The sequence below is a fragment of the Rattus norvegicus genome, chromosome X (assembly GCF_036323735.1).
Source record: "Rattus norvegicus strain BN/NHsdMcwi chromosome X, GRCr8, whole genome shotgun sequence".
Lineage (NCBI taxonomy): Eukaryota > Metazoa > Chordata > Mammalia > Rodentia > Muridae > Rattus > Rattus norvegicus.
The window spans coordinates 66,090,784-66,116,743 of NC_086039.1; the positions used below are offsets into that span (position 1 = coordinate 66,090,784).

Below are 25,960 nucleotides of genomic sequence, written 5' to 3' on the forward strand. Positions count from 1 at the left end.
TGTTTTTTATAATATTGATTTTAACTAGGTTGAGAAGGAATTTGAGTGTAAGTTTTAACTATGTGTCCATAGTGGTTAATGATACTGTGCTTTTTTCCCTTATATTACTGTCAGTTGAAGTATATGTTGAAATTATGTACCAAATTTTAAATTGTGTTGGTCTGATGTTCAGAGTTTCTAGTTTTATTTGTTGTTTGTATGTTTGTTTGTTGTTAAGTTTTTTTTTTGAGTTCCTTATCATCTGGACTGTCTGTCTTCATCTGTCAGGTAAATGAACAAAAAATACTCAAACTGATCATCCATTGTGATCAAGTAGGCTTCATCCCAGGGATGCAGGGGTGGTTAAATATACAGAAATCCACCAATGTAACCCACTATGTAAAGAAATACAAAGAAAAAAACTGTGTGATCATCGCATTAGATGCTGAGAAAACATTTGACAAAATTCAACACACCTTAATGTTAAAAGACTTGGAATTATCAGGAATTCAAGGCCCATACATAAACATAGTAAAAGCAATATACAGAAAACCAATAGCTAACATCAAACTAAATGGAGAGAAACTTCAAGTAATACCACTAAAATCAGGGACTAGACAAGGCTGCCCACTCTCTCCCTTCCAATTCAATATACTACTCAAAGTCCTAGCTTGAGCAATCAGACAACAAAAGGAGATCAAACGGATACAAATTGGAGAGGAAGAAGTCAAAACATCACTATTTGCAGATGATATGATAGCATACTTAAGTGACCCCAAAAGTTGCACCAGAGAACTACTAAGCCTGATAAACAACTTCAGCAAAGTGACTTGGTATAAAATAACTCAAACAAATCAATAGCCTTCCTCTACTCAAAAGATAAACAGGCCAAGAAAGAAATTAGGGAGATGACACCTTAAACAATAGTCACAGAAAACATGAAATACTTCAGTGTGACTCTAAGCAAGCAAGTGAAATATCTCTATAACGAGAACTTCATGTCTCTGAAGAAAGAAATTGAAGATGTCAGAAGATGGAAAGACCTCCCATGCTTACGGATTAGCTAGATTAACATAGTAAAAAATGTCATTTTGCCAAAAACAATCTATAGATTCAATGCAATCCCCATCAAAATTCCAACTCAATTCTTCATAGAGTTAGAGCAATTTGCAAATTCATTTGGAATAAGAAAAAACCCAGAATATCAAAAAGTATCCTCAACAATAAAAGAACTTCTGGGGGAATCACCATCCCTAACTTCAAGCAGTATTATAGAGTAATGGTGATAAAAACTGTATGGTATTGGTATAGAGACAGGCAGGTAGATCAATGGAATAGAATTAAAGACCAATAAACAAAGTCATACACCTATGGTCAATTTATCTTTGACAAAGGAGCTAAAACCATCCAGTGGAAAAAAGACAGCATTTTCAAAAATGGGGCTGGTTCAACTGGAGGTCAGCATGTAGAAGAAGGCAAATCGATTCATTCTTATCACCCTGTACAAAACTCAAGTCCAAGTGAATCACAGACCTCCACATCAAACCACATACACTCAAACTTTTAGAAAGTAAAGTGGGGAAGAGCCTTGAACACATTGGCACTGGGGAAATTTTCTTGAACTGAACACCAGTGGCTTATGCTCTAAGATCAAGAATCAACAAATGGAACCTCAAAATTGCAAAGCTTCAGTAAAGCAAAGGACACTGTCATTAGGAGAAAATAGCATCCAACAGATTGGGAAAAGATCTTTACCAATCCTACATCTGATAGAGGACTAATATCCAATATATAGGAAGAACTCAAGAAGTTAGACTTCAGAGAATCAAATAACCCTATTATAAATGGGGTACAGAGCTAAACAAAGAATTCTCAGCTGTCAAATATCAAATGGGTGAGAAGTACCTAAGGAAGTGTTCAAAGAAATGGGATGGCCAAGCAGGGCACCCTCTGAGAGGCAAAGGGGAGGAGGAATTGGGTCAGGACCTCTGCAACAGGGGGAACGGGAGAGGGACAATATTTGACATGTAAATAAATAAAATTATTTTTAAAAACTATCCATCACACCATGTAAATAAAATGTCAAGTTTAAATGCCAAATTCACCAGTTCGGATGATATTCATTCATGAATACATTCTTTTGTTTCCATTTCTGCAGTGATTCACATATACACTGACAGTTCAATAATTTTGGAAGGATATGGAATTAAATTTGGAAGGTATAATATGCCAAAAGTCTAGCTAGCTGTTAATAACTAAGGAGGAGACATGAGAGAATGAACCAAAAAATGTTGGGGAGGGGGCATTACAAGAAGTGTTCACAGGGGGCAAATCCTCTGCCACATAAAGTTCTATAACAACTAAAGATGGGAATAGAAAATAGGGTGGCATGAGTCTATAGGAGATGTTCAAGTAAAGCCTCAGGTCTCTATCCAGACACTATTGCGTTCACAGCATCCCCTCCTCCAAACCAGAGTGATCTCTACCCAAGTTCCTGCTCCCACCAGGTAGCAATGTGCTTTGTGATGTCAAAGCAGCTCCTTCTCCACTAACAGCTGAGAAGGGTCTTGCTGACCAATCAGGACTCAGAGGCGTGGCCTCCCGTTGTTAAGGGTGGGTTCATAGGACTGTGACTCTGAGAGCTCTGGACCAGAATACCCTAGCCTTCAACATGACGAAAGTAACCAAGAAATCACACAATACTACACCAGATGTCGAACCATCAACTACAAGTGCGAAATCCAAGAAAACTAAGACTTGCCATCAATCCAAAATCAGAACTAGAAGCAAGAAGAGGCCTCAGCCTGGTTCCAAATGTACTAGGAAGGTAATAAGCCTCAAGCTAAGCATCGTCCTTTCTCTGGTGATTTCCCCTCCCCCAGCACTCCTAACCTTTTCTTGGCCTGGGATTTACCCCTTTTTCAGCACATAGCCCTTCTCCTAGAGTCCCCTTCACATATTCTAGCTTTTTAAAGACTCATATGACATTTACTCTGTTGAACTTCCAGGTGCAGAAGACAACCAAGAAGGTCAAGAAAACCCTGCCAAGAATCCCCAAAAATAAGGCTTTGGAGCATACCGTACCACCTACAAAAAAGACAAAAAAGGCCAAGGGTAAGCACTATCCCATCACTACCACCATCTCATGGATGAGATTATCACTAGCACTAAAAGGGAACCAGAACAGAGCAGTGCAGAGAACTCCAGTGTTTAGACTAGTGACCAGGAAAGCCAATAGCATCAGCATGTCACCAAAGACCTAGAAATCTGTTCGAAGGTCTGGCAGCTGAATGATGTCAAATTGTGTAGATCGACTAGTTACTACACAGTGCATTGACGCTGATGAAAATAAAATCAATCTGATATGAAAATTATGTGCCCCTGAGAATCTCTCATGGAGCAAGGAAGGAAGGAAGGAATGGGAGGGAAAAGGGGCAGGGGAAGGAGGAGGGGGAGGTATGGAAAAAGGAAGAAACAGGGATATACAAGAAGCAGGAATTAATGGGTCCTACAGTGCTGGGAGTCAGACAAGAAAATCCAATGTCTAGCAGACAAGGGAGGATTAAGACTGAGCTAGCATAGAGTACTGAAGACAGCCTTTCTCTGGGTGCTTTATCTCACAGACCAAGGATGAAAAGGGTTGGACATTTCTTGCGTAGGGAGGTTGCACTTATGTGAATATGCAGGTGCATGTGCCCATGTCCACTCATGAATAGGTCAGAGCCAATTCAGCCAGGCAGTGTCTGGGATTTGCCTGCCCCTAGTCCACAATGCTAGGTTACTGGCATGCTGCTTGTGGGTGCTGGGGATTTAAATTCAGATCCTTATGTAAGTAGAGCAAATGCTCTTACCTACCAAACCACTTGCTCAGCCCTCAGTGTTGAATGTTTCTATGTGTGTTCTGACAGGATCACTGCTTCAGGATATGGGCTGTAGAACCTACAGAATGAAAGATATGGGGTCATCAGTATCATCCCAACAAATAGCAGGTCACTTTTAGGACACCTACCTTCTAGTGGTGTTTCTTATACACTACCCTATATTAAGCAATTTAAAGTCCTTCAGAATGGCCAAACACTCTAATAAAACATATCAGTAGTGGCAGCATATGTACTTAGCCTAGCATGTATGAAACCCCACATTTGAACCCCAGCACTGCATAAAATGTTTTCATGTCTAGAATCTTAGAAATACCCCTGGAAAGTAGAAACAGCAGGGCAAAGCAAGTTCCGGGCCAACCAGGATACATGAAAACCTGTCTACCTAAATAAAGTACTCAATAGCACTCCCCAAGGAAAATATTAGTGTTTAGAAGCCAAAAAATGTAGCACTGCTAGCCCATAACCTTCAAAACTTTGGACTTTGGGGACAGAGTTAGGCTATGGATTGGTCGGCCTCCAATGCTTTCAACAAAGCAAGGAGCATGAGCTACCCTCTATAGGGAACTTTAAAATACTATACCTGCCCTTTCAAATGTCTTTACCCTTTATTTTTTTATTTTTCATCACTGGAGCTACAAAATGTGCATGCTTATAAATGTTTAGTGTTTGATACATTTTGTCACATGCAGACATTACCTAAATATTAGGTAACATTAACTAAAGAATAGGAGTGAGCATCTTCTTTGAAAAGATAAGAGTTTAATTTTAGTAAATTACTTAAATAAATTATAGAACATCTCAAATATTTATGTGTTCTTTCCACACTATAACTGATTTAGGGTAAAAGATAAATTAGTTACCTATAAAGTTACAAATTGAGAGCATGTAAAGAAACTAAATGTCCTCACTTTTTAAAGAAAAAAATCCATCAGAGTCCCTCTTGCTGTCCATTGCAAGCACAATCACCTCCCTTCTCCACTCCTACAATTTAGGAAACTCTCTTGCTACTGTAATTGCAGTATTCGAAAAATGTGACCCAAGTGGAACACTTGATTTTTAACCTAACATCAGTCTTTTCACTCAGTACAAGCCCTCTGAGACTCACTTAAGCTGTACATAATAGTTGTGGGGAGAGGGTATGTATTTTGTTTATGAGTAGTAGTACAAGGTATCCGTGTATCACAGCTAAATCACCTTTTTATTTGTTTGAGTCGGAGTCCTGTTATATAGCCCAGGACAGCCATAACTTACAATCCTCCTGCCTCAGCCACCTAAGATTGGAAGTATAAGCATGTATCCATACATCCAACACCATAATTCACTTAAAGATACTGGGCATCCAGATCTGATTCTGGGACACAGTTCTCTGCACCCAGATCACATGGGTAAAGAGCTAGATTCTCAGAAGTGGGGACAATCCTGAGAGCACACGTGAGACCATCACTTCTGTGCACATTCCTGGGGCAAGAGCAACCTGCCTGGAACCTTCTGGAAACAGGAAACGAGAGAAGCAGTCTCAAATAGGATTCTTCTGGTTTCAGCCTGAGCCCTGAGCTTATCCTGGGACACAGCTCTCTGCACCCAGATCCTGCTGGGAGAAAGCTGGTCTCCAGGAGTGCTGACACAAAGGCTTATAGGAGCTTTAAGACACTGGCAGAGACAACAAGATCAGCTAACACCAGAAATAAGTAGACGGGGGAGAGGCAAGGACAAGAACTTAAGCAGCAGAAAACAAGGCCACTTTGCATTATCAGAACCCATTTCCCACACCACAGCAAGCCATGGATACAGAAACACACTGAAAGAGCAAGATTTTGATTTAAAAATCACAACTCATGATAATTTTAGGGGGCTTTAAAAAGGACATAAATAACTCCCTTGAAGAAATACAGGACAACACAGGTAAACAGGTAGAAGCCCTTAAAATGGAAATACAAAAAAATCCTTAAACAATTACAGGAAAACTCAACCAAGCAGGTGAAGGAATTGAACAAAAACATCCAGGATCTAAAGATGAAAATAGAAACAATAGAAACAAATAGAAAGAAATCACAAAGGGGGCTGGAGAGATGGCTCAGCGGTTAAGAGCACTGACTGCTCTTCCAAAGGTCCCGAGTTCAATTCCCAGCAACCACATAGTGACTCACAACCATCTATAATGAGATGTGGGGTGATCTTCTGGCCTGCAAGCACACAAACAGACAGAAAGTTGTATGATGTATACATAATAAATAAATAAATATTAAAAAAAAAGAAATCACAAAGGGAAAGAGCCCTGGAGATACATAACCTAAGGTAGAGATCAGGAGTCATAGATGCAAGCAGTACAAACAGAACACAAGAGATAGAAGAGAGAATCTCAGGGGCATAAAATACCATAGAAAATATTGACACAACCATCAAAGAAATGACAAAGCACAAAAAACTCCTAATCAAAAACATCCAGGAAATGCAGTACACAATGAGAAGATCAAACATAAGGATAATAGGTATAGAAGAGAGTGAAGATTCCAAACTTAAGGGGCCAGGGAATATATTCATCAAAATTATAGAAGAAAACTTTCCTAACGTAAAGAAAGCAATGACCATAAACATACAAGAAGCCTACAGAACCCCAAATAGATTGGACTAGAAAAGAAATTCCTCCTGTCACATTATACTCAAAATACCAAATGCACAAAACAAAGAAAGCAGTAACAGAAAATTGTCAAGTAACATATAAAGGCAGACCTATCAAAATTACACCAGATTTCTCACCAGAGATTATAAAAGCCAGAAGATCCTGGGCAGATGTCATACAGACCTAAGAGAACACAAATGCCAACCCATGCTACTATATCCAGCAAAACTCTCAATTAACATAGATGGAGAAAACAAGATATTCTATTACCAAACCAAATTTACATAATATATTTTCACAAATCCAGTCCTACAGAGGATAATAGATGGAAAACTCCAAAACAAGGAGGGAAACGTTGCCCTAATGAAAGCATGGTGTAATCTAATTTCAACTAACCCAAAAGAAGAGAGCCACACAAACATAATTCCACCTCTAACAACAAAAATAACAAGAAACAACAATCATTAGTCTCATATCTCTCAACATTAATGGAATCAATTCCTCCCAAAAAGACATAGACTAACAGATTGGATAGATATAAAGGACCCAGCAGTTGGCTGCATATAGGAAACATACCTCAGTGTTTCAGCGACTACCTTAGAGTTAAAGGCTGTAAAACAAATTTCCAAACAAATGGTCCAAAGAAAGTTACTGGTGTAGCCATTCTAATCTCGAATAAAATCGACTTTCAACCAAAAGTTATCAAAAAAGATAAGGAAAGACATATTCATCATAGGAAAAATCTGAATTCTGAATATCTGCTCCAAATACAAGGGCACATATTTTCTTTTTTATTATTATTATTATTTTTTATTAACTTGAGTATTTCTTATTTACATTTCGAATGTTATTCCCTTTCCCGGTTTCCGGGCAAACATCCCCCTAATCCCTCCCCCTCCCCTTCTTTATGAGTGTTCCCCTAACCACCCTCCCCCCATTGCCGACCTCCCCCCAACAATCTAGTTCACTGGGGGTTCAGTCTTAGCAGGACCCAGGGCTTCCCCTTCCACTGGTGCTCTTACTAGGATATTCATTGCTACCTATGAGGTCAGAGTCCAGGGTCAGTCCATGTATAGTCTTTAGGTAGTGGCTTAGTCCCTGGAAGCTCTGGTTGCTTGGCATTGTTGTACATATGGGGTCTCGAGCCCCTTCAAGCTCTTCCAGTTCTTTCTCTGTTTCCTTCAACGGGGGTCCTATTCTCAGTTCAGTGGTTTGATGCTGGCATTCGCCTCTGTATTTGCTGTATTCTGGCTGTGTCTCTCAGGAGAGATCTACATCCGGCTCCTGTCGGTCTGCACTTCTTTGCTTCATCCATCTTGTCTAATTGGGTGGCCGTAAATGTAAGGGCCACATGTGGTCAGGCTCTGAATGGGTGTACCTTCTGTGTCTGTTTTAATCTTTGCTTCTCTATTCCCTGCCAAGGGTATTCTTGTTCCCCATTTTAAAGAAGGAGTGAAGCATTCACATTTTGATCATCCCTCTTGAGGTTCATGTGTTCTATGCATCTAGGGTAATTCAAGCATTTGGGCTAATAGCCACTTATCAATGAGTGTATACCATGTGTGTTTTTCTGTGATTGGGTTACCTCACTCAGGATGATATTTTCCAGTTCCAACCATTTGCCTATGAATTTCATAAAGGCATTGATTTTGATAGCTGAGTAATATTCCATTGTGTAGATGTACCACATTTTCTGTATCCATTCCTCTGTTGAAGGGCATCTGGGTTCTTTCCAGCTTCTGGCTATTATAAATAAGGCTGCTATGAACATAGCGGAGCACGTGTCTTTTTTTATGTGTTGGGGCACCTTGTGGGTATATGCCCAAGAGAGGTATAGCTGGATCCTCAGGTAGTTCAATGTCCAATTTTCTGAGGAACCTCCAGACTGATTTCCAGAATGGTTTTACCAGTCTGCAATCCCACCAACAATGGAAGAGTGTTCCTCTTTCTCCACATCCTCGCCAGCATTTGTTGTCACCTGAGTTTTTGATCTTAGCCATTCTCACTGGTGTGAGGTGAAATCTCAGGGTTGTTTTGATTTGCATTTCCCTTATGACTAAAGATGTTGAACATTTTTTTAGGTGTTTCTCAGCCATTCGGCATTCCTCAGCTGTGAATTCTTTGTTTAGTTCTGCACCCCATTTTTAATAGGGTTCTTTGTCTCCCTGTGGTCTAACTTCTTGAGTTCTTTGTATATTTTGGATATAAGGCCTCTATCTGTTGTAGGATTGGTAAAGATCTTTTCCCAATCTGTTGGTTGCCATTTTGTCCTAAGCACAGTGTCCTTTGCCTTACAGAAGCTTTGCAGTTTTATGAGATCCCATTTGTCGATTCTTGATCTTAGAGCATAAGCCATTGGTGTTTTGTTCAGGAAATTATTTCCAGTGCCCATGTGTTCGAGATGCTGCCCTAGTTTTTCTTCTATTAGTTTGAGTGTATCTGGTTTGATGTGGAGGTCCTTGATCCACTTGGACTTAAGCTTTGTACAGGGTGATAAGCATGGATCGATCTGCATTCTTCTACATGTTGCCCTCCAGTTGAACCAGCACCATTTGCTGAAAATGCTATCTTTTTTCCATTGAATGGTTTTGGCTCCTTTGTCAAAAATCAAGTGCCCATAGGTGTGTGGGTTCATTTCTGGGTCTTCGATTCTGTTCCATTGGTCTATCTGTCTGTCTCTGTACCAATACCATGCAGTTTTTATCACTATTGCTCTCTAATATTGCTTGAGTTCAGGGATAGTGATTCCCCCTGAAGTCCTTTTATTGTTGAGAATAGTTTTAGCTATCCTGGGTTTTTTGTTATTCCAGATGAATTTGCAAATTGTTCTAAGTCTTTGAAGAATTGGATTGGTATTTTGATGGGGATTGCATTGAATCTGTAGATTGCCTTTGGTAGAATGGCCATTTTTACTATGTTAATCCTGCCAATCCATGAGCATGGGAGATCTTTCCATCTTCTGAGGTCTTCTTCAATTTCTTTCTTCAGAGTCTTGAAGTTCTTATTGTACAGATCTTTTACATGCTTGGTTAAAGTCACACCGAGGTACTTTATATTGTTTGGGTCTATTATGAAGGGTGTCTTTTCCCTAATTTCTTTCTTGGCTTGTTTCTCTTTTGGGGCACATATTTTCATAAAATAAACCTTACTGAAAGACCTCCAGAGCAGGGAGACCCTCACTCAAGTCTCGGGATGATGCAACCCCCCAAGAACTCACGTGAGACCATCCTTGCTGTAATAAAAACCCGTGCACTGGCGTCGAGACTCGTATCCCACGCAGGGGCAGTGGAGTTCGACCCCGAAAGGCTCGGAGAAAGGGTATATAAAGGGAGAAACCACGACCTGAGGGGGCAGGGATGGTATCATTGGAAAGTGTGGAGAATACTAATGAAAAATCACAAGGAGGAGCTTCCTGTTTCTCAAGATTATTCTCTAAGATTTTAATCTAACTTCATGGTCAGCTAGTACAGGTAGAGGGCAGTGTCTGGAATTTGAGGTATTTGGGGCTTTTTTAAACTTCTGACTTCTTAGCTGCATTTTTTATTCTTTCATTCCCTACTTCTTCTAGTGGCTAGTTCTGATCATAGAACTAAATTTTAGTATCTTTATAATATTGACTTTTTTGTCCTCCTAAAGCATGATACTGTTGGCATAACATCAAAATCTGAACTGTATGTACTCACTCTTTCTCTAATGAAGGCAACTAGTTTCTTTAACACACATGGACCTATAATCAGAAGCAGAAGCAAAACTAAGAAGGATCCCATAAGAGAAGATATCAGAGTAGTCATCCAAGGAGATCTACTAAACCAGCTCTCGAACCATCCCTGATGCGCTTCTCTGTCTCTTTGTCTTTTGTCTAACCTTTCTCTAAGTTTATTCATGGAGTCTTTAATTACTCCTGAATGGTCTGCATAGAAGCAACATTCTTCTTTCAGTGTAGCACACAGACTCCTTCTTTAAGGAATATCAGGTCTAATCTTCTCCTATTCTGAAGGACTACCTCTGAGAGAGAGGTTAGGTGTTCTTGGAGGTCAGCTAAATAGTCTTTTCACTCTTTTTATATCTGAGTCAATGGCAGTTCTGAATTCTCTATAAGCCTTGCATTGCAGGGCAACAGCAGATGTCCTTGTGCTGCCCTTGCAGCACCTAGATAGCCTTAAGTAATTCTCAACTCTCTTTTGTGTCTTACTAAGTCTTTAGCATCAGGATTCCAATCTGGACACTATCTGAACCTATACACCAAGGTCATGGCTGTCTTTTAGAACTTCTAAACTTATACAGGTTGTGATCCCTGAGGCACAGTCCCAAGAAGTGTTAGGAGTACTAACATATGCAATGTTACATCATTTGCAATAGAAATCAAGCCTATCCCCATACCTATCCCGAGGGTAACCCAGGGCAAACATGAAATTCATGTTTCTAAAGCACACTCCTCAAGTGAACATTATAGCAACCTGCCAGTCATGTCTCTAATGTATCCACTTATCTGATGTGCAAGTCTAGGGAGCTTTTTGAAGATCTGAGTGTCCCTCTAGGTCCCAGCTCTCAGCCCCAACAGCTAGTACTCGGCTGGTGAAGGCTGAGACTTGATGGCTGTCAGGATGGTCAGCAGCACCAGGTACAGTCCTTTCCAGCGAGGCTCGAGTGTCTGGGCTCCGTGTTGTTGTATGTAGCTGCAGTCTCCGACCTGGAACTGATGAGATGTCTCGGGGGTCCCTGGGACATAGGCTGCTGCCAGCTGTGAGCAGATTTCTTTCTGTATCACCTGTAGGTCTTTTAGCCTGGCATACAAATCATTATTACTATGACATGTTGGTTCAGTAACATCATCTAATACAGTCAGAGGAGCTGAGGCCCCATATAATATCTTAAAGGGGGTAAGGCTGAATCTGGAAGGGGTATTTCTTGCTCTGAAGAGAGCAAGAGGGAAGGAGTGCCACCCAGTCTGCGCCAGTCTCCCTGGTCAATTTAGTCAGGGTCTCTTTTAAAGATTTATTTATTTACTCTACCTGTCCTGAACTTTGAGGTCTGTAAATACAACGTAATTCCCAATCAACCTCTAAATATTTGGCCACACCCTGGCTTACCTTGGCAACTAAAGTAGGGCCGTTGTCTGACCAGATTACCTTGGGCACTCCAGACTGGGGGAAGATTTCTTCCAGTATCATCTTGATGACTATGGAGGCCGTCTCTTGCTTGGTGAGGAAAGCTTTTATCTATTCCTGGAAAGGTATCTACAAGCACTAGGAGACACTTGTGATCATATTATCCTGGTTTTATCTCAGTGAAGTTCACTTCGACTTCTCACTAAACTCTCTAGGTCTCTTTGCCCCGTTTGCTTGTTAAGCATTCACTTACTGACATACCTTATATTTTTTACTGCCTCTCTGGCTAAAATCTTAAAGTCTATTACATACACCTTAACTACTTGGACAAACTTCTTATCTCCTAAATGAGTCCATTTCTGTATTTGGCAAAGTGAGTCTTTTCTTTGTTCTCTGGGGAGTATAGCTTTCCCCTCAAGTGTGCTATTGTCCTTTATCTTTTAAGCAATTTGGGCCTTTTCTAAGTGAGGTCATCCCTTAGTCCGATCCTAGTTCTCAGTGGCTGTCTCCTGCAGGCCTGTAACCAGGATAGGCTCCTGCATAGCCATTTTTCGAGTCATGTGATCTGCTTCGTTATTGCCCCATGCCACTGAATCTCTTCCCTCCTGATATCCTGAGCAATGAATAGTACTCACAGTTGTTGGTTTCACCAGGGCATCCAAGAGATGGTAAAGGCATCTGTGGCGCTGATGTGCTGGGGGGTAGGTTTGTCCATTCCAGATGACATTTGTGTTGTCCTTCATGGCAGCATGCACTTATCTCTGACCTTCATGAAGAGAACTGTTCCCATCCGTGGACAAGGTAGCCTCGACTTTCAGCAGGGGTCAATCAGCCAGTCACAGAGGTCTTCCCTCCACCCATGGGCTTCTGCCAGTGCTTGACACTCGTGCTGTGGTGGCTCCAGGTTCGGATTGGGCAGCAAGGTGACCAGATTGCCCCCAACAGGTGGAGAATCTAGTCCATGGCAGCTGACCAGTGGTCCCATCCTCTGGGACATTTTACTCAAAGGCAAAACATCAGCCACTCTACCACAGTTTAAGTCCTGGATTGGGTGATAATTGTTAGTGTCCAGATGGCAGGAACGGTGTGTTCCAGGCAGAACAGCACTAAGCCACATATCTCACATCTCCCAGCATCAGGTACTGGTGCACTGAGACAGGTCTTAAGATCCACATACAGTCTGCAGATATGCATACACATGGCCTCACCAAGCCATTTCAGCCCACAAAAGCCATTTTGGAGAGCAAATTTCTCATGAGCAAGGGATAGGGGCAGTCAGGGATGACCATAAACTAGTGGGTTACCTGGCCCACGCCAAGGTCCACTGTTCTTCGGGCAGTCCATAAGTATTGTTTGTTGCCAGTAGCCCCCTGTACCCAAGGTCTTTGGATACTGGCCCACTAGGGCATAGGAGCACAGAGCATTCGGTCCCTGTATCCACAAAACAACTGGGGGGGGCTTCCCTTCTATCTCTGCGCATAGCCAGCACTCTGGACCGAGAGGCTCTCCAGTGGCCCCTCTTGTTCTCTCTGGGGCAGTCCCTTACCCAGTGTCCTTTTTCTTTGCATTAGACATACTGATCTTTAGCCAGGAATTCTCTTCTGTTGCAGGTACTGTCTTCCTAGGTTCCCTAACTACTGTGGTCAGTATATGTTCCTCTCTTGTCTTTTATCTCTCTTTAGCTCTCTAGCTTCCTCTTCTTTTTTGTCTCTTTTCTTCCATAGCTTTCTGCTCTTTTTATCCTCTTTCTTTCCTTCTTTCTTTCTTCAGTCTCTCTGTCTGCATCTTCTTCTACAGCTATTAGGTGCTGTCCACTTTTGTGCACAGACCCTGAACCACACATCAACCTTATTTTCTCTGCAACTTACAATAACTCTCTCAGTGACTTAGCTTAACTCTTCAAGTTTCTGCAACTTTTTCTTCATATCTTTTCCTTACTTTAGCCAAATTGGTGGGGCGTTTTTTCAGCCCCTCAGAGATCCACCATTGGAGTCTGGCGTTAGACCTGGAGCTCCCTACCTTCAGGCATATTGAAGTCAACAGGCAGAAGTGAGGGCCTTCCATCCCTGTCTGGAACATTTTTTTCTGGCCTCTAGTAGGATTCTGTATTTCCTGTAACAGCTACTAACAAGCATTCCAAGTGGGATGGCGAGAAAACAAGAGTCCAGAAAATTGAGGTCCGCTGAACAGGACAAATAGCATTCAGTCACACAGAAAGACAATCAAAAGATTAACAGACAAAAAATAGAAGTGCGCACAAAAACAAAAAAACAAGTGGCTGCCGTGAGATCACCACAAAACTGAACTAATTTAGAAGGGAGCTTACAACAACAGATGAAGGAGAGCGGATTCCACATCACTCTTCCTTCTCAATCACAGACAGATGAATGACAGCAGATCAAAAATAATGGTTACGTCAAAGGTGCCTTGTGGAGGCCAGCCAATATCAAACGCTGGCCACTCCAAGGAGCAAAAGTCTGCCGAGGTACAAATTGTGTGCTCTAGCAATCCAGTGGTCTAAAGTCAAACTCAGGAGTCCCATCGTCAAAGTCACAAGTAACACAAAACAAAGACCTAAAACACACAGACAAAGACTACTCTAGAAATACAGACAGCTGGGAGGACAGGTCTCTTTTCCAATCCAGGAGAATCACCGAATCCTCACTGGCACCCAGACGGCTGGGAGGGCGGGTCTCTTCTCCAGTCCAGGAGAATCACCGAATCCTCACCGGAACCCAGACGGGAATCTCCCAGGCGTCCCTGGGGTTCCCCCAGACCTCCTGGGACGTCTCCCAGGGCAGCACAATCAGTGAGCCCCTGGCACGTCTACTGCTCACACTAGCATCTCTCCTGAGACACGAGCCTCCCTTCTCAGCCCGAGACCAGAGCGACTGCAAAACCAGAACTCCAGAACTCTCGAGCAAATACAGACCCAGAGTAGCAAATACAGACCCAGAGTAGCAAATACAGACCCAGAGTTTAGCCGGCACAAAACACAAGGACACGGACAAAGACACAGATGCTATTTCAACTCCAAGTGGGTCTTCGGAGACAAGGGTGGTTGCTGATCCCGGAGGAGCCCCAAAATGAAAGACCCCCAGAGCAGGGAGACTCTCACTCAAGTCTTGGGATGATGTGACCCCCCCAAGAACTCACGTGAGACCGTCCTTGCTGTAATAAACATGAGGTTTATTGATAGGAACCAGTGCACTGGGGTCGAGACTCGTATCCCATGCAGGGGCAGTGGAGTTCGACCCTGAAAGGCTGGGAGAAAGGGTATTTAAAGGAAGAAACCACGACCCGGGGGGGCAGGGATGGTGTCATTGGAAATTGCCGAGAATACTAATGAAAAATCACAAGGAGGAGCTTCCTGTTTCTCAAGATTGTTAAACATTATGGTCCATCAGTTCCTGGGAGGAGCTTCCTGTTTCTCAAGATTATTCTCTAAGATTTTAATCTAACTTTATGGTCAGCAAGTGCAGGTAGAGGGCAGGGTCTGGAATTTGAGGTATTTGAGGCTTTTTTTTTTTTATTAACTTGAGTATTTCTTATATACATTTCGAGTGTTATTCCCTTTCCCGGTTTCCGGGCAAACATCCCCCTCCGCACTCCCCTTCCTTATGGATGTTCCCCTCCCAACCCTCCCCCCATTGCCGCCCTCCCCCCATAGACTAGTTCACTGGGGGTTCAGTATTAGCAGGACCCAGGGCTTCCCCTTCCACTGGTGCTCTTACTAGGATATTCATTGCTACCTATGGGGTCAGAATCCAGGGTCAGTCCATGTATAGTCTTTAGGTAGTGGCTTAGTCCCTGGAAGCTCTGGTTGCTTGGCATTGTTGTACTTTTGGGGTCTCGAGCCCCTTCAAGCTCTTCCAGTTCTTTCTCTGATTCCTTCAATAGGGGACCTATTCTCAGTTCAGTGGTTTGCTGCTGACATTCGCCTCTGTATTTGCTGTATTCTGGCTGTGTCTCTCAGGAGCGATCTACATCCGGCTCCTGTCGGTCTGCACTTCTTTGCTTCATCCATCTTGTCTAATTGGGTGGCTGTACATGTATGGGCCACATGTGGGGCAGGCTCTGAATGGGTGTTCCTTCAGTCTCTGTTTTTATCTTTGCCTCTCTCTTCCCTGCCAAGGGTATTCTTGTTCCCCTTTTAAAGAAGGAGTGAAGCATTCACATTTTGATCATCTGTCTTGAGTTTCGTTTGTTCTAGGGATCTAGGGTAATTCAAGCATTTGGGCTAATAGCCACTAATCAATGAGTGCATACCATGTATGTCTTTCTGTGATTGGGTTAGCTCACTCAGAATGATATTTTCCAGTTCCAACCATTTGCCTACGAATTTCATAAACTCGTTGTTTTTGATAGCTGAGTAATATTCCATTGTGTAGATGTACCACATTTTCTGTATCCATTCCTCTGTTGAAGGGCATCTGGGTTCTTTCCATTTTCTGGCTATTATAAATAAGGCTGCGATGAACATAGTGGAGCATGTGTCTTTGTTGTATGTTGGGGCATCTTGTGGGTATATGCCCAAGAGAGGTATAGCTGGATCCTCAGGCAGTTCAATGTCCAATTTTCTGAGGAACCTCCAGACTGATTTCCAGAATGGTTTTACCAGTCTGCAATCCCACCAACAATGGAGGAGTGTTCCTCTTTCTCCACATCCTCGCCAGCATCTGCTGTCACCTGAGTTTTTGATCTTACCCATTCTCACTGGTGTGAGGTGAAATCTCAGGGTTGTTTTGATTTGCATTTCCTTTATGACTAAAGATGTTGAACATTTCTTTAGGTGTTTCTCAGCCATTCGGCATTCCTCAGCTGTGAATTCTTTGTTTAGCTCTGAACCCCATTTTTTAATAGGGTTATTTGTTTCCCTGCGGTCTAACTTCTTGAGTTCTTTGTATATTTTGGATATAAGGCCTCTATCTGTTGTAGGATTGGTAAAGATCTTTTCCCAATCTGTTGGTTGCCGTTTTGTCCTAACCACAGTGTCCTTTGCCTTACAGAAGCTTTGCAGTTTTATGAGATCCCATTTGTCGATTCTTGATCTTAGAGCATAAGCCATTGGTGTTTTGTTCAGGAAATTTTTTCCAGTGCCTATGTGTTCCAGATGCTTCCCTAGTTTTTCTTCTATTAGTTTGAGTGTGTCTGGTTTGATGTGGAGGTCCTTGATCCACTTGGACTTAAGCTTTGTACAGGGTGATAAGCATGGATCGATCTGCATTCTTCTACATGTTGCCCTCCAGTTGAACCAGCACCATTTGCTGAAAATGCTATCTTTTTCCATTGGATGGTTTTGGCTCCTTTGTCAAAAATCAAGTGACCATAGGTGTGTGGGTTCATTTCTGGGTCTTCAATTCTATTCCATTGGTCTATCTGTCTGTCTCTGTACCAATACCATGCAGTTTTTATCACTGTTGCTCTGTAATACTGCTTGAGTTCAGGGATAGTGATTCCCCCTGAAGTCCTTTTATTGTTGAGGATAGCTTTAGCTATCCTGGGTTTTTTGTTATTCCAGATGAATTTGCAAATTGTTCTGTCTAACTCTTTGAAGAATTGGATTGGTATTTTGATGGGGATTGCATTGAATCTGTAGATTGCTTTTGGTAAAATGGCCATTTTTACTATATTAATCCTGCCAATCCATGAGCATGGGAGATCTTTACATCTTCTGAGGTCTTCTTCAATTTCTTTCCTCAGTGTCTTGAAGTTCTTATTGTACAGATCTTTTACTTGCTTGGTTAAAGTCACACCGAGGTACTTTATATTATTTGGGTCTATTATGAAGGGTGTCGGTTCCCTAATTTCTTTCTCGGCTTGTTTCTCTTTTGTATAGAGGAAGGCAACTGATTTATTTGAGTTAATTTTATACCCAGCCACTTTGCTGAAGTTGTTTATCAGCTTTAGTAGTTCTCTGGTGGAACTTTTGGGATCACTTAAATATACTATCATGTCATCTGCAAATAGTGATATTTTGACCTCTTCTTTTCCGATCTTTCTCCCCTTGATCTCCTTTTGTTGTCTGATTGCTCTGGCTAGAACTTCAAGAACTATATTGAATAAGTAGGGAGAGAGTGGGCAGCCTTGTCTAGTCCCTGATTTTAGTGGGATTGCTTCAAGTTTCTCTCCATTTAGTTTAATGTTAGCAACTGGTTTGCTGTATATGGCTTTTACTATGTTTAGGTATGGGCCTTGAATTCCTATTCTTTCCAGGACTTTTATCATGAAGGGGTGTTGAATTTTGTCAAATGCTTTCTCAGCATCTAATGAAATGATCATGTGGTTTTGTTCTTTCAGTTTGTTTATATAATGGATCACGATGATGGTTTTCCGTATATTAAACTATCCCCGCATGCCTGGGATGAAGCCTACTTGATCATGGTGGATGATTGTATTGCTGTGCTCTTGGATTCGGTTTGCCAGAACTTTATTGAGTATTTGCGTCAATATTCATAAGGGAATTTGTTCTGAAGTTCTCTTTCTTTGTAGGGTCTTTGTGTGGTTTAGGTAAAAGAGTAGTTGTGGCTTCATAGAAGGAATTCGGTAGTGCTCCATTGTTTTAATTTTGTGGAATACTTTGGATAGTATTGATTCCTATCCAGGTCTTCTGTGAAGGTCTGATAGAATTCTGCACCGAACCCATCTGAACCTGGGCTCTTTTTAGTTGGGAGACCTTTAATGACTCCTTCTATTTCTTTAGGAGTTATGGGGTTCTTTAAATGGTTCGGTACCTGCTATCTGTCTAGGAAATTGTCCATTTCCTGTAGATTTTCAAGTTTTGTTGGATATAGGCTTTAGTAGTACGATCTCATGATTTTTTTTAATTTTCTTTCATTCTGTAGCTTTGTATCTCTTTCTTTCTGATTTTGTTAATGTGGACTACACTCTCTATGTCCTCTGGCTAAGGGTTTATCTATCTTGTTGATTTTCTCAAAGAACCAAATTTTGGTTCTGTTGATTCTTTCTATGGTCCTTTTTGTTTCTACTTGGTTGATTTCAGCTCTGAGTTTGATTATTTCCTGCCTTCTACTCCTCCTGGGTGTATTTGCTTCTTTTTGTTCTAGAGCTTTTAGGTGTGCTGTCAAGCTGCTGACATATGCTCTTTCCTGTTTCTTTCAGCAGGCACTCAGCGCTATGAGTTTTCCTCTTAGCACAGCTTTCATTGTGTCCCATAAGTTTGGGTATGTTGTACCTTCATTTTCATTAAATTCTAAAAAGTTTTTAATTTCTTTCTTTATTTCTTCCTTGACCATGTTATCATTGAGTAGAGCATTGTTCAATTTCCACGTATATGTGGGCATTCTTCCCTTATTGTTATTGAAGACCAGTTTTAGGCCGTGGTGGTCCGATAGCACGCATGGGATTATTTCTATCTTTTTGTACCTGTGAGGCCCGTTTTTTGACCAATTATATGGTCAATTTTGGAGAAAGTACCATGAGGAGCTGAGAAGAAGGTATATCCTTTTGCTTTAGGATAGAATGTTCTATAAATATCCGTTAAGTCCATTTGGCTCATGACTTCTCTTAGTCTGTCGACATCACTGTTTAATTTCTGTTTCCATGATCTGTCCATTGAAGAGAGTGGGGTGTTGAAATCTCCCACTATTATTGTGTGAGGTGCAATGTGTGTTTTGAGCTTTAGTAAGGTTTCTTTTACGTATGTAGGTGCCCTTGTATTTGGGGCATAGATATTTAGGATTGAGAGTTCATCTTGGTGGATTTTTCCTTTGATGAATATGAAGTGTCCTTCCTTATCTTTTTTGATGACTTTTAGTTGGAAATTGATTTTATTTGATATTAGAATGGCTACTCCAGCTTGCTTCTTCTGACCATTTGCTTGGAAAGTTGTTTTCCAGCCTTTCACTCTGAGGTAGTGTCTGTCTTTGTCTCTGAGGTGTGTTTCCTGTAGGCAGCAGAATGCAGGGTCCTCGTTGCATATCCAGTTTGTTAATCTATGTCTTTTTATTGGGGAGTTGAGGCCATTGATATTGAGAGATATTAAGGAATAGTGATTATTGTTTCCCTTTATATTCATATTTGGATGTGAGGTTATATTTGTGTGCTTTCATTCTCTTTGTTTTGTTGCCAAGACGATTAGTTTCTTGCTTCTTCTAGGGTATAGCTTGCCTCCTTATGTTGGGCTTTACCATTTATTATCCTTTGTAGTGCTGGATTTGTAGAAAGATATTGTGTAAATTTGGTTTTGTCATGGAATATCTTGGTTTCTCCATCAAAGTTAATTGAGAGTTTTGCTGGATACAGTAACCTGGGCTGGCATTTGTGTTCTCTTAGGGTCTGTATGACATCAGTCCAGGATCTTCTGGCCTTCATAGTTTCTGGCGAGAAGTCTGGTGTGATTCTGATAGGTCTGCCTTTATATGTTACTTGACCTTTTTCCCTTACTGCTTTTAATATTCTTTCTTTATTTTGTGCGTTTGGTGTTTTGACAATTATGTGACGGGAGGTGTTTCTTTTCTGGTCCAATCTATTTGGAGTTCTGTAGGCTTCTTGTATGTCTATGGGTATCTCTTTTTTTAGGTTAGGGAAGTTTTCTTCTATGATTTTGTTGAAGATATTTACTGTTCCTTTGAGCTGGGAGTCTTCACTCTCTTCTATACCTATTATCCTTAGGTTTGATCTTCTCATTGAGTCCTGGATTTCCTGTATGTTTTGGACCAGTAGCTTTTTCCGCTTTACATTATCTTTGACAGTTGAGTCAATGATTTCTATGGAATCTTCTGCTCCTGAGATTCTCTCTTCCATCTCTTGTATTCTGTTGGTGAAGCTTGTATCTACAGCTCCTTGTCTCTTCTTTTGGTTTTCTATATCCAGGGTTGTTTCCATGTGTTCTTTCTTGATTGCTTCTATTTCCATTTTTAATTCCTTCAACTGTTTGATTGTGTTTTCCTGGAATTCTTTCAGGGATTTTTGTGTCTCCTCTCTATGGGCTTCTACTTGTTTATTTATGTTTTCCTGGAATTCTTTCAGGGATTTTTGTGTTTCTTTCAGGCATTTTTGTGATTCCTCTCTGTAGGCTTCTACTTGTTCTCTAAGGGAGTTCTTCATGTCTTTCTTGAAGTCCTCCAGCATCATGATCAAAAATGATTTTGAAACTAGATCTTGCTTTTCTGGTGTGTTTGGATATTCCATGTTTGTTTTGATGGGAGAATTGGGCTCCGATGGTGCCATGTAGTCTTGGTTTCTGTTGCTTGGGTTCCTGCGCTTGCCTCTCGCCATCAGATTATCTCTAGTGTTACTTTGTTCTGCTATTTCTGACAGTGGCTAGACTGTCCTATAAGCCTGTGTGTCAGGAGTGCTGAAGACCTGTTTTCCTCTCTTTCAGTCAGTTATGGGGACAGTGTTCTGCTTTCGGGCGTGTAGTTTTTCCTCTCTACAGGTCTTTAGTTGTTCCTGTGGGCCTGTGTCTTGAGTTCACCAGGCAGCTTTCTTGCAGCAGAAAATTTGGTCTTACCTGTGGTCCTGAGGCTCAAGTTCGCTCGTGGGGTGCTGCCCATGGGCTCTCTGCAGCGGCAGCAACCAGGAAGACCTGTGCCGCCCCTTCCGGGAGCTTCAGTGCACCAGGGTTCCAGATGGTCTTTGGCTTTTTCCTCTGGCGTCCGAGATGTGTGTGCAGGGAGCAGTCTCTTCTGGTTTCCCAGGCTTGTCTGCCTCTCTGAAGATTTAGCTCTCCCTCCCACGGGATTTGGGTGCAGAGAACTGTTTATCCGGTCTGTTTCTTTCAGGTTCCTGCGGTGTCTCAGGCAGGGGTCCTGCCGCTCCTGGGCCCTCCCCCACGGGAGCCCAGAGGCCTTATACAGTTTCCTCTTGGGCCAGGGATGTGGGCAGGGGTGAGCAGTGTTGGTGGTCTCTTCCGCTCTGCAGCCTCAGGAGTGCCCACCTGACCAGGCGGTTGGGTCTCTCTCTCACCGGGTCTGGGGGCAGAGAGCTGCTGCCTATTTGGGGCTTTTTTAAACTTCTGACTTCTTAGCTGCATTTTTTATTCTTTCATTACTAAACTCAAAGCACATATTGCACCTCACACAATAATATTGGGAGATTTCAACACCCCACTCTCAGCAATGGACAGATCATGGAAATAGAAACTAAACAGAGAGACAGAGAAACTAACAGAAGTTATGAACCAAATGGATTTAATAGATATCTATAGAAAATTTCATCCTAAAACAAAAGTATATACCTTCTTCTTAGCACCTCTGGGACCTTACCCAAAATTGACCAAATAATCAGTCACAAAGTAGGCCTCAACAGATACAAGAAGACTGAAAAAATCCCATGTATTCCATCAGATCACGGCAGACTAAGGCTGGTCTTCACTTACAATAAAAATGGCAGAAAGCCCACATACACATGGAAACTGAACAATGCTCTAATCAGTGATAACTTGGTCAAGGAAGAAATAACTAAAAAATTTAAAGACTTTTTAGAATTTAATTAAAATGAAGGCACAACATACCCAAACACATAGCTTTGATTGCTTCCAAAAAGAAACTATAGAGAGCATATACTAGCAGCTTGACAGCACACCTAAAGGTACTAGAACAAAAAGAAACAAATACTCACAAGAGGAGTACAAAGGCAGGAAATAAATTCAGAGTCAGAGCTGAAATCAACCAAGTAAAGAAACAAAGAGAACTATATGATGAATCAACAAAACTAGGAGCTTGTTCTTTGAGAAAATGAACAAGATAGATAAACCCTTAGTCAGACTAACCAGAGGGCACAGAGAGAGTATCCAAATTACCAAAATCAGAAATGAGAAGGGAAACATAACAAAAGAAACTGAGGAAATTCAAAAAATCAACAGATCCTACCACAAAAGCCTATACTCAACAAATGTGGAAATACTAGATGAAATGAAGAATTTTCTAGATAACAGGTAAGAAATTTAAATCAGGATCAGATAAACCATCTAAATAGTCCCATAACTCCTAAAGAAATAGAAGCAGCCATTAAAAATATTCCATCGATAAAAAGGCCAGGACCAGATGGGTTTAGTGGCGAATTCTATCAGAACTTCATAGAAGATTTAATACCAATACTGTCCAAACTATTCCACAAAATAGAAACAGAAGAAAGACTACCCAATTCCTTCTATGAAGCCACAATAACGCTTATACCTAAACCACAAAATGACCCAACAAAGAGAACTTCAGACCAATTTCCCCTATGAATATTGATGTAAAAATATTCCATAAAGTTATCACAAAGTGAATCCAAGAACACATCAAAATGATCATCCAGCTTGACCCAATCCAGAAGTAGTGTACAGAGCTAAACAAAGAATTCTAAACTGAGGACTATCGAATGGCTGAGAAGCACCTAAAGAATTGTTCAACATCCTTTGTCATCAGGGAAATGCAAATCAAAACAACCTTGTGTGAACCAGTCAGAATGGCTAATGTCAAAAACTCAGGTGATGGCAGATGCTGGTAAGGATGTGTACAAAGAGGGACACTCCTCCATTGTTGGTGGGATTGCAGACTGGTACAATCACTCTGGAAATCAGACTGGAGGTTCCTCAGAAAATTGGACATTGTACTACCTGAGGACCCAGCTATACCACTCCTGGGAATACACCCAAAAGATGTTCCAACATACAACAAAGACACATGGTCCACTATGTTCATAGCAGCCTTATTTATAATAGCTGGAAAGAACCCAGATACCCTTCAACAATGGAATGGATACAGAAATGTTCTGTATCTACCCAGTGGAGTACTACTCAACTATCAAAAATAATTACATCATGAATTTCATAGGTAAATGGATGGAACTAGAAAATATCATCCTAAGTGAGGTAACCCATCACAAAAGAACACACATGGTATGCACTCACTGATAAGTGGATATTAATTCAAAAGCTCAAATTATCCAAGATACAATCCACAGACCATAGGAAGCTCAAGAAGTAAGATGATCAAAGCGCAGATTCTTCAGTCCTTCTTAAAAGTGGGAACAAAAATATTCATAGAAGCAGAGACTGAAGGAATTGCCATTCAGTGCCTGCCCCACCTGGGGATCCAGTCCATATACATACAGCCACCAAACCTATACAATATTGATGAATCCAAGAATCCTGCTGACAGGAGCCTGGTATAGCTGTCTCCTGAGAGGTTCAGCCAGAGTGTCACAAATACAGAGGTGAATGCTGTAAGCAAACCACTGAACTGAGAATGGGGTCCCTATTGGAGGAGTTAGAGAAAGGATTGAAGGAGCTCAAGGGGATTGTAACCCCATAAGAACGATACCAACAACCAGAGCTCCCAGGGACTAAACCACTACCTAAAGAGTACACATGGACACACGGGTGGCTCCAGCTGTATATGTAGCAGAGGATGGCCTTGTTGGAGAATGGCAGGGAAGGGGTGTGGTTGTGGAGGGGGAACACCCTTATAGAAGAAGGGGATTGGGGCTTATGGATAAGGAACTGAGAAAGGGAATAACTTTTGAAATGTAAATAAAAAGAATCCAATAAAATAGGTGAAAAATAAAAATACTGTCTTCTGCTCTAATAAGTTGTGCTTCTTGTTGTATCATCATGTTTTCCTATATTTTTGCTTTATTTGTACTCATTTATCCCCTGTATTTTATGTAACGTATAATGTTCAGTAAATGTAACGTATAATATGTTATAACAGCTTTAGAAAATGTAGGGGAGACTCTAGATGATCTATAGATATGTAACAGATTTTAGAAATCACACAAAGTGTGTTACACATAAATTAAAAGTGATAAACTGGATTTCACTAAAATTATAATCTATTGTTTTATGAACCATTAACAGTATGACCCTAGAAGGGACAGGGTTGAAAAAATACTTTGAAACTGTATAAATTACTTACCCAACAAAGGACTAAGGTGTATAATAATAATAATAAGCCTGCCAGTCACAGCATGGTAAAACAGCAATGCATTCAGTTTTCTTGGGCATCCTTATTTTAGAACACAATGTAGTCCTTTGCTCAAAAGAGATCAACATATTCTGAGGTATGTGCTACATTCTTAGTTAGAACATCTTTGCAGAATGCATGTAGGTCTCACTCAGTAAACTTCAGATTAAGCAAATGCCTACTCCAGCTGTGTGGTGCATAAATATCAAGACACCAACTTTAAGATCTATTTTACTAAACAACTTGAGTCTTATGAAATTGTCCTGTTTTTAAGGTCAGAACAAGCTTATATCTTAATCTTATTTGTGTTGCACAAAAACAGTCTAGGCACTTCATAAGTAAAGAAGTTTAAACAGAATGCAGTAGTATTCATCTATAGTCCTAGTTACTCAAGACACTGGGGTAAACAGATTATTTCATTCTACAAGTTCAAGTTCAACATGCTGAGAGCTAGAATTTAAATAAATAAATAAATAAATAAATAAATAAATAAATAAATAAATAAATAAATAACTCATGGTTTTAGTGTCTTGGAGGGCCACAGAGCATGATTCTAGAATTTTAACAAAGATCTTGACGACTGACACAAAACATACCACAAAGGCAAAAGAAAGTGGCCACATGTAGAACAGGCCAGGTATTTGATTTGAGATCACTTTTTATAACATCTGGCTCACACAGTAACTATTCCACCTCTGAAACATGACTACTATATCAGTATTAATTCATTCATGAGCCCTGACGGCCTAATCACTTCCAGAATAAATCCCACCCTTACAGTCCTAACAGCTCATCATGAGAGACCATGGTTGTATCAAATGAGTCCCAGGAAAACAACAACAACAACAACAACAACAACAACAACAACAACAACAAAATTGGACTGTAATCATGAAGTTTAACAGTTTCAAATGGTTCAGAGTTATAGATCATAAGGATATATTGATGGTATTTGTAGAGGTGCAGAATTTGTTAGTTAAAAGCAATTAGTAAGGCACAAGACAAGCCTGACTTGGCTTCGGCTGACTACACCTTTGGTTGAGTTACCCATTCACTTACTGCCTCATTTTCCTCTTAGCATGATGACTAGGTAGTACTTATACCATTTGGGTATTATGAGATCTTACTTAATTCAATAAAATCTTAGAAAAACAACTTTTCTAAGATGTATACCTTCATAAGCTATTGATAGATAAGGCAGGGTAGGAGATTCTGGTGTATAGGATTATAATAGTATCAGTAATTAAAAAGATAAATAATAGTCAGCAATATCTCAACAGGTTCCATTTGAACACTGAAGGGTGAAGAAAGTGGAAAGTGAGTGCAGAAGCTATACTAGAAAAATGAAAAAGCATATTAGAAACAGGTAAGTGAATGCATAAGCACACAGTCTACATTCAGGGAGTAGAGGGTTATTTTCCAAGTCAAAAGAGCGATATATAACTAATATAGAAGAAG

At 40.9% G+C, this 25,960-nt stretch overlaps 1 long non-coding RNA gene across 2 annotated transcripts in view; it reads left to right on the plus strand.

Annotated features, from left to right (window-relative positions):
* The first annotated feature begins 2,583 nt into the window (after window positions 1–2,583).
* Window positions 2,584–25,960, plus strand: part of LOC134484004 (uncharacterized) — an 83,226-nt gene continuing 59,849 nt past the window's right edge. For both annotated transcript variants that reach the window (XR_010061289.1, XR_010061290.1), the window contains exons 1-3: window positions 2,584–2,806; window positions 2,988–3,093; window positions 25,783–25,868. This is a non-coding gene — a long non-coding RNA (uncharacterized LOC134484004). The remainder of the gene's footprint in view (window positions 2,807–2,987; window positions 3,094–25,782; window positions 25,869–25,960) is intronic.